At 50.8% G+C, this 9,446-nt stretch overlaps 1 pseudogene; it reads left to right on the top strand.

The window, feature by feature from the left end:
* The first annotated feature begins 1,227 nt into the window (after positions 1-1,227).
* Positions 1,228-5,254, top strand: LOC110335991 (annotated as a pseudogene).
* Positions 5,255-9,446: the final 4,192 nt, after the last annotated feature.

Genomic DNA, 9,446 nt, shown 5'->3' with positions numbered 1-9,446 from the left:
TAATGTGTTTATTACCTGCAATGCTGGGAATGGAACCCAACCAAGGCTTCAAGCCTCCCTCCCCAAGCTGCTCCCAGCCCCAGGCTGCTGGTTATAAAACGCATTAATAAACTGGCTTAGAGCGCCCTCTTGTGGTACAAACAACACCTGCCGTTTTATCTTCGGATCCGCTTGCCTGATCAGGACGGAATGTTGGAACTGGTTGTTGGACTGGGAAAAAGGCAGGATTCGCTTTGAAATGGTAATTTTCAGGGAGTGGAACAAGAAAAATATCTTCACTGGTAAGAACAGAGCGACCCACAGAGGCTCACATAGGGCAAACAGAGCGACCCACACTGCCGGTGGCTCCTAGGAAAAGAGAGGTTCTCCCACCTCTCTCTCTCTCTCTCTCTCTCTCTCTCTCTCTCTCTCCCTCTCTCTCTCCCTCTCTCCCTCTCTCTCTCTTTGCCTCCACATATGTGTATCATATATAGTTTAGAAAATGATCTTTCCTTTCTGGGCTGGCAAGTTTGTTTGTTTTTTCTGAGACAGGGTTTCTCTGTGTAGCCCTGGCTGTCTCTAGACCAGGCTGGCCTCGAACTCAGAAATCTGCCTGCCTCTGCCTCCCAAGTGCTGGGATTAAAGGCGTGCGCCACCACTGCCTGGCCCCACATCTCTTTTGTAACAACTACCCAGCCAGTGCTTCTAGGAACAAGGGAGCCCACTGGGGCTTCACTGAGGTGATTTTCAGTGATTAAGGTTCAGAACAGTGCCTTCCCTGAACCATCACAAGATTTGCAGTAATTCTCCTGCCTCTGCATCCTTCGCCCTGGGATTTCAAATGAGAGCTGCCATTCCACATTATTTTTTAAGTAAATTTATTATGTTTTGTATTTTCACTGGTACTGGTCACCCTCAACAGGAAGTCCCTTTATGTCCCGTGAACCTCACGCTGACATCACTGGTGAGGAAACCGAGGCCTAGGGAGCTACCGGAATGGGATATCATTGTGTGTGTGTGCATGTGTGTGCATGTGAGTGTGTGTGCGCGCACGCACTCGTGTGTATTTTGCATGCATGTAAGTTTGTGCACCAAGAGTGGTGTGCCTGGTGCCATTGGATGCCAGACACAGGCTTTGATCTTAAACTGGAGTGTGAGTTGCCATATGAATTCTGGGATTCAAAGCTGCCAGTGCTCTTAATCACCCAGTCTTCTGTCCAACTCCATAATCGCTTCTTTTTGAAAGTGATGTCATTGGTACGTGTCCCATGTGCCAGTGGATGGGACAGCAGTAATTGAACTTAGAAGAAAAGAGGAGGAAGAGGGAAAGACGGTTACAGAGGAGGAGGGAGGAGAAAAAGAGGGAAGGGGAAAGAAGGGGGAGGAAAGGGAGGAGGTGAGAAAGAGAGAGGAGAGAGAACCTGAAGTAGGGAGGGGCCATGTTGAAATATTTGCAGGGAATTGGAGGGGAAAGTGGAGGTGGGGGTAGATATGATCATGTCTAAGTCTCAAAAATAAAGAAAAAATCAGTCAATAAAAAGTATTCAAAGATCCAGACTGAGAGGGAAGCTGGCGAAAGGCAGCCAGGCTGTGAGCTGGTGGCTAGGAAGGGGGGGCCCTCAGTGGGGTGGAACTGAGGCTGGTGGCGTCCCAGCGCCCCAGGACTCGGCCTCTGACGCCCGCAGAGAACCATCTGCTGCGCGCGCTATGCGGAGAATGACGGGACGGGATGCAGCGCTTCATCATGCATCTTCAACCGCGAGGAGTTCATGCGCTTCGACAGCGTGGTGGGCGAGTTCCGCGCGCTCACCCCGATGGGGCGGCTGTGGGCCGAGTCCTGGAACAAGCAGAAGGACGTCACGGAGCGGCGGAGGTCTGAGGTAGACACGGTGTGCAGACACAACTACGAGCTGAACCAGGGCTTCATGGTGAAACGCCGAGGTGAGGTCCCAGAGGAGAGCAAGGCCAGGCAGCGGCCCGGGGGACCAACAGGGTGGGATGGGGGTGGGGGGTGGCAGGCAGAGACTTGGGGGCGAGGACAAGGGCACAGAGGTCGGACTAAGGAATCTCAAGACGGACAGTCATGAGCTGCCATGTGCAGGCTGGGAATTGAACCTGGATCCTCTGGATCCTCTTAGCGGCCGAGCCATGTCTCCATCCCTCCCGGATTGAGAGATCATCTCTGTAACTCTGACTGCTATTGAGTTATGGGTTTTCCTCCTTGTATCCTTGGGTATTTAGCCTTGGGTGTACAGGGTGTATCTCTAGGGTGAGTAACTGACAAGACTCTAGAAATAATCATACGGATAATTAATGGCCATTCCGCATGCAGCCTTAGGACATTGGAAATCTTTTGTCATTGTGAAATATATGAGTCCTTTGGGCCTGTAGATTTAGCTCCAGAGGCCCCTAGAGGTCAGTTGTATACTGCAGGCGTGTTGTATATCTCGCAGTATGTTCGAAGGCAAAACTGACTAACCTGAAGTCCCGGTGTTCAAACGGAGGGAGACACATCTTAATTCATAAATCACAATTCAGGAAGGAGTTGACTGAGGAGCTGTCAGTTCATAAAAGTGGCCAAGTGGGGGCTGGAGAGATGCTCGGCAGGTAAAAGCACTGGCTGCTCTTACAGAGGTCCCAGGTTCAATTCCCAGCACCCATGTGGTGGCTTATAGCCTTCTGCAACCCCAGGTCTGAGAGAACCAACACCCTCTTGTGAGCTCCGAGGACACATGGTGAACAGACATACACGCAGGCAAAACATTCATACACATAAAATAATACAAATAAATTTTTAAAATTAATTTTAAAAAGTATTTGAATGAATCTTGTGTCCTTCTCATCATGACAAAGTGGGAGACTCACAGCTGGAAAACGTGTCTCATTATGTGTTCCTGGCTGACCCGGAACTCACTCTGTAGTCCAGGCTGGCTTCACACTCACAGAGATCCACCTGCCTCTGCCTCCCGAGTGCTGGGATTGAAGGCCTTTACCACAGAGTCACACTCTCATACGACACTTCTTCTCCACTCCTAGTCCAGCCTAAGGTACATGTGTCACCTTCCAAGGAGGTCACCCTGAAGCACCATGACCTGCTTGTCAAGCTTGACAGATTTGTATCCAGGCATCATTCAGGTCTGCTGGTTCCGGAACAGCCAGGAGGAAACTGCTGGGGTCCTGCCCACCAGCCTGATCTGAAACGGGGACTGGACCTTCCAGATTCTGGTCATGCTGGAGATAACTCCACAGTGGGGAGATGTGTACGCCTGCCACATGGAGCACCCCAGCCTGGAGAGCCCCATCACAGTAGAGTGGAGTGAGTCACCCCTGGGGACCCCACATCCTGTAGCTAAGGCAGCACCCTGACTCAAGCTCCACTCTCCTGCCCTAGGTGTTTGTACACTGAGACCTGATCACCCCAGGTACTTCTGGAGGCCCCTGAGGCTGGTTCTGAGCTGGAGGCATGAGAGGGGAGCCTGTTTCTGGTCTGGGGATGTTGAGGATATGGAATCTGGTCCTGTCAGGAAGTCTAAGGAGGCAGACACCCCCTGCCACGCCCCCACAACGGGGCTGACCTCCTCCTCTGACTTGTCTGTCCTTGTTTGGAAAGGCAGCTGTCCACATCCTCATGGTGATTATTTGAAGGCACTAGCCTAGGTCTACATCTCCGAGTCCTTCCATTTATTCTCCCCGATAGTGTGTTCCTCTTGGTGACCTTCATGTTGATATTCCGCGTCCCTGTCGGACAGCCACTAAGGAGTGTTGTGCCTCAGGAGGGGACATTAACCCAGAACTCTCTTCTTCCCAGGGATCCAGTCTGACTCTGCCCGAAACAAGATGCTGACCGGAGCGGTTGGCCTGGTGCTGGGACTCATCTTCCTGACAGTGGGCATCATCAGGCACCCGAGGAGCAAGCAGGGTGAGTGTGGAGGAGTAGCCTCCAATCCCAGCACAGGCAGGAGGGTCGCAGGTTCAAGGCCTGCCTGGGTTACACACATCCCAGACATCAAAGGTATGAAATAGAGAATCCTGGCAGGTGGCTGAGGCTAGCCTTTCCGATAAACTCTCCTGTCCAGAGAAGGGTCTAAGGCAGAAAAGTCATGCTAGAGAGTTCTAGAAGCCATTGGAACCAGTGTCGGAGCAAAGTTGTCCTATAGAAAGAGAGGAAGCCCCAGCCAGGGGTCTGACCATTAGGCTACAAGGTCCCCAGGGTCCCAAGCTTCTGTAGGTGAGGTGAAGGAGATGGAGGAGGGATAGCTAAGGAGATTTTAATAGCTGAATGTGTTCCCTTTCACCCCTCATCCAGCTCAGCCGAGATCTCCAGGATCCTAGATGAGCAGGTAAGATATTGTGTTTGTCCTGAGGGTTCCTCTGCATGGTCAGAAAGTCTCAGCCTGGACTTCCGCCTCAGTCCTGAGGGAGTGTGGGGGTGGGGGGAGAGTGGGGCTGAGGAAGGGAGCTGGGGTAAGTTGTTCTGATCAAGCTAACACCTTTCAACGACTAATTGTCTAGTTTTATTGAGAGAGAGAGAGAGAGAGAGAGAGAGAGAGAGAGAGAAATTCTGTGCCCAGTGCCTGCTGAGGCCAGCAGAGGGCATCCGATCCCCTAGAACTGGAGTTACAGACAGCTGTGAGCTACCATGTGGGTGCTGGGAACTGAACCTGGGTCCTTGGCAAGAGCTGCAAATGCTCTGAGCCATCTCTCCAGCCCCTGAACACTTTCTTACAGGGTCACACTTTCTCTGTTCTGAGTCATAGAGGAGGAGGTGGCTTGTCTTCCCTCCATACTACCCCGACCTGATCTCGAAGACGGTGTGTGCTTAGAATAAGATCTGTCTCACACACGCACACACAGTGGGCCTGGGAACTAGTTATCCCTGCGAAGGGGCTATCCTCACCGTCTTTCTTCCTCCAAACAGGTTACACCTCCCATAGTCTCCACCAGCTCCCAACAGTCCATGAACTACAAATCCACGAACAGAGGCTGGAGAGATGGTTCAGTGGTTAAGAGCATTGGCTGCTCTTCCAGGGGTCCTGAGTTCAATACCCAGCAACCACATGGTGGCTCACAACCATCTGTAATGAGATCTGATGCTCTCTCTTGGTGGTCTGAAGACAGCTACAGTGTACTCACATACAATAAATAGATAAATAAATAAAGAAATTTTTTTTTTTTAAAAAATCCACCAATGGATGAATTCACTGACAAGCTCCAGGTCTGCTGACTGCTCACCTCTGAACTTCAGTGCATCAGGGGCCAAGCCATCGACCCATGAGCCTCTGGGGGAGCATTCCAGATCCAAACCGTAACCTTAAGCATGGCCATCAGAGAATGCTGAGAGCACCCTCCCCAGCAGGAGTCTCTGCTGTCAATTGTCTATCTGCTGTCTGCCAGCATGGAGGGTGGGAGCTCAGAAGCTATCATTTCCCTGCGATTTAAATTATTTAAATTTAAGTGACGCCACGAATGATCGGTAGCTGCCACGGCGGGCAGGCTGAGTTTATAATCTTTATCTAAGGCTCTCTGAGTGGCTTTTGTGGGGCCATCTGCAAAGACAACGCTAGAGAATTGGGTAAATGAAAGAACTGGAGAACTCGGGCTTAACCGGGGAAACGGAGAGGTAAAGTGTCCCTTAGCTCGCAGGATACCACATCCCCAAAGCATAACAGACCCGTTAGCAAGCTAATGAAGTTACAGAAGCGAACCCCAAGCTGTCAGAGTATCAAACACTGCCCAGTTCAGTAGACACAGAAGCCGCCGAACACCACAGAATCGCTGTGCGGCTGTGTCCCACGTGGGCTCACATATTTGTACACTTAGCTCCCAGCTGGTGCCGTTATGTTATTTGAGACCTTACAGAAGGTAGATCTCTTCTGTAGGAGATAGAGCCTTGCTGGAGGAAGTGGATCACTGGAGGGCTGGCCACGTCGTTTTACAGCCCAGAACACTTCCAGTCTGACTGCTGAGGCAGTGTGACCAGTCGCCTCATGCTACTGCCATGCCTCTTCCGCCGTGATGTGCTGGATCCCTTGGAACTGAAGGCCACACTAAACCCCTCCCTCCTTACGCTTCTTGTCAGGGCTCTGGCCACAGCCTTGAGAAAGAGAACGAATAGAAACGCGAAGACAAAGATGGCGTAAGAGCAAAGGGCTCGGCTCCTGGGGCTGAGAGATGGCTTGGTGGTTAAAAGCACCGGTCATGCAGAGGACCCAGGTTGAATCCTAGCACTGTGTCAAGCAGATCCCAGTCGCCTGTAACTGCAGCTCCAGGAGATCCAGCTTCTGGCCTCCACAATGAGCTGCATGCTCTTGGTGCACATAAACTCACACGTGCACACACGCACGCACACACACTCACGCACACCCCCGTGATAAGAACACACCTCTCTACCCTTCAGCGTCTCCTTTAGCATATCCTTTGATGTCAAGGCGGTCCTTGTTGACTACTTCCTTTGGTTACTTTGTCTTTGATCTAAGAACTGACTGGATGTAACCAGGTGTGCATTCTCTTTCCCCTCCTTACTGGGGAAAGCCGCAGACAGCCCCTGAACAGATCAATGTGTAGTGCAGAATCAGCGGGGGTGCGGGGTGGGGCTAGGATGATATAAAAGCAGGCTGGAGAGAAATAAAGCTGCTTCAGCCTCAGCACTGGCTGGAGTCATGTTATAGTGTTGTCTGATTGTCTTTGTCTTTTCAATCCTCGCTCCCTCCCTTGAGACCCTGTTGACTGACTGAGCTGGCTTGGTCAGACTCCATTTAAAAAGAATAGAAAAAGCAATCCCCACTGGACTGAGGTAAACCTTCAACAAGAACAGGTGGCTTCCACCTGATTTTCTTTTCTTTTTTCTTTTCTTTTTCTTTTTCTTTTTCTTTTTCTTTTTCTTTTTCTTTCTTTTTCTTTCTTTCTTTCTTTNTTTCTTTCTTTCTTTCTTTCTTTTCTTTTCTTTTCTTTTTTTGACACAGGGTTTCTCTGTGTAGCCCTAGCTGTCCTGGAACTCACTTTGTAGACCAGGCTGGCCTCGAACTCAGAAATCTGCCTGCCTCTGCCTCCCGAGTGCTGGGATTAAAGGCGTGGGCCACCACCGCCTGGCTCCACCTGATTTTCATGGGGCAATGTGGACACAACCAGAGAGCATGTCACCACAAGCCCCACACTTGGTGGAGTATTCGTGGCTTCCGAGCCCTTCACAGATGAAACAGTGAGGCTGCACACCAGAGTCCAGAACAGGAATCTCGGGTGCATCCTTTCCCCTCCTGTACTGGGGAAAGCCGCAGACAGCTCAGGAGCAGATCAATGTGTAGTGCAGAGTCAGCAGGGGGCTAACATGGTTGCATCCACCAAAGCAAGCAGGCTACTTTGTTGCCTTTCACTGAGGCCAAGATCTGGTTTGCTTCCCCAACTGGGCTGCTCAGGGAGGTATCCCGGTACTTCATTTAAGGTGTTGCGTGATGCCGTTCCCAGTGAGATGTGAATAAATTCCTACTCACCTCAGATAGGGAACCAACAACAGACCAGAGTAAGAACACCACCAAGACACAACTGGGGCATCAATGAGTTAAGTCTATGGGGTTACTGTGGAGTGTGGATAAGGGATTACTTATAGGAATCAGTGACAGCTACACTCAAGAATGCACTCCAGCTTGGGCTCATGAAACTGGAAACTTGGAGTGAGATTGTCTCCAGAAGCTCAGCAGGTCCGAGTGTCCCTCAGCAGTTCTTTCTGGGTATGCACTTGGGATGGGAAGGAACTTGTGAATCTGGTCAGTTTCAGGAGCTTCCTGGAACTTTTGAGTTGTTCACTTCCTGAGTTTTAAGGAGTATCCCTGCAGGATGGAATGTTCCTATCCCTTTAGACCACCTTTAGACCAGCCTGAGTCTTAATTTTTTTTTAAAGATTTATTTATTTATTATATGTAAGTACACTATAGATGTCTTCAGACACTCTAGAAGAGGGTGTCAGATCTTGTTACGGATGGTTATGAGCCACCATGTGGTTGCTGGGATTTGAACTCTGGACCTTCGGAAGAGCGGTCGGGTGCTCTTACCCACTGAGCCATCTCACCAGCCCTAGACCAGCCTGAGTCTTAACAGCTTCCTTACAAGTTGGAATGCTACACAACAAAGGGCCAAAGACACAGTAGTCAGCACCTAATGCCACTTCGCATGAAACTGCTGTGAAGATGAGAAAAATAATACCAATAGGACACTCAGGAGCATCCAAGGCAGGGTGGTGGAGCCTCAACAGACTAGAGGCTCTCAGGAGCCCTCCAGGAAGAAGGTGGCATGTGACCATCATAGGTCTGCTCTACTAGGCTCACAGGAAGAGGGACCATGCCCTTCAGCCTGGATTTCTACTCTGCCACATAAAACCTTCCTTCTGAGGCAGCTCGAGTCTTGTTCCTCCCTCCCTTCCCGCTCCTATCCACTCCCACCTAGTCTGGCCCTGTGTGTCTGCACCTGTGTAAGTACCCAACCAAGGTCGAGAGCAGTGAAGGCCACAACCTTCTAGGGTCTAGCGGTCTCAGGACAGTGGCCCAAATGTATTATCCTTCATGGTCTTTGTTCTGTTATGTGTGTGTGTTTGTGATGGGACCTCTCACTATAGCCAGACTGGTCTCTAACTCACTACATAGCTCAGGCTAACCTCAAAACTCAGCAACCCCCCCCCTCAACCTCCCCAGGCTCTGGATTTGCAGACATATGCTACCACGCTTGGCTTACAAGATTATTTTTAACCTATAGAAACCCAAAGCCAAGAAGTGGCTTCGGGTCGTGTGACAGGCCCAGGGACTTCCCCTTGGTGGTCTCCCTCCCCTCCTTGTTTCTCCTTCTCCTCCTCTGATCCACCAACAGGGCGGCGGGCTGTGCGGCTGTTTCATCTTCCCCACAATTCTGTCCTATTCTTGCCTGTTCTGGTGACAGGGACACAGCATCCCTCTAATTTGGGGTTTCAGCTAAACTTGGAGACTGAAATCTTTCTAGAACTGTCACCTCCTATAGCAGCTGGGATGCTCTGTCCCAGTCAGACCCACTGTGGGGCCTCAAAGCTTTTGATCACTTGCTTCTTTCTTTCCTGGTTCACACAGACACACACATGCAAGTGCATACATGCACACACACCATAGAGAGACTTCTGCCCTAAGCCATCAGGGGCACCCACATGCCCCCAGAAGATCCACCTCAGAACCTCTGCCCTCAACTCCTCCCACGCCGCCTGAGAGCCAGACCGCAGGTTCCCAGAGAAAGGAAAAGCGGCGGCAGGGAGGGGCTGTGAACCTGTCACTCAGCTGCCACTTGGCAGAGCGGCTCATGAACTGTCAGATCAGGTTGCCTGGCACAGAAATTTAATAGCCTGTTGTGGGTTGGGGACCTAACCTCCAACTAAAACTGTGTGACATTGTTTCCATGGAGAAAAGCTGCCTGAGCTCAGAGCAAAAGTGACCTTTGGGGACACTCCTCTTTGTGCT

Source organism: Mus pahari, chromosome 18, assembly GCF_900095145.1.
Source record: "Mus pahari chromosome 18, PAHARI_EIJ_v1.1, whole genome shotgun sequence".
NCBI classification, from domain to species: Eukaryota; Metazoa; Chordata; class Mammalia; order Rodentia; family Muridae; genus Mus; species Mus pahari.
The sequence above is the reverse complement of the archived record's forward strand: the minus strand, read 5'-3'. Positions and strand labels throughout refer to the sequence as shown.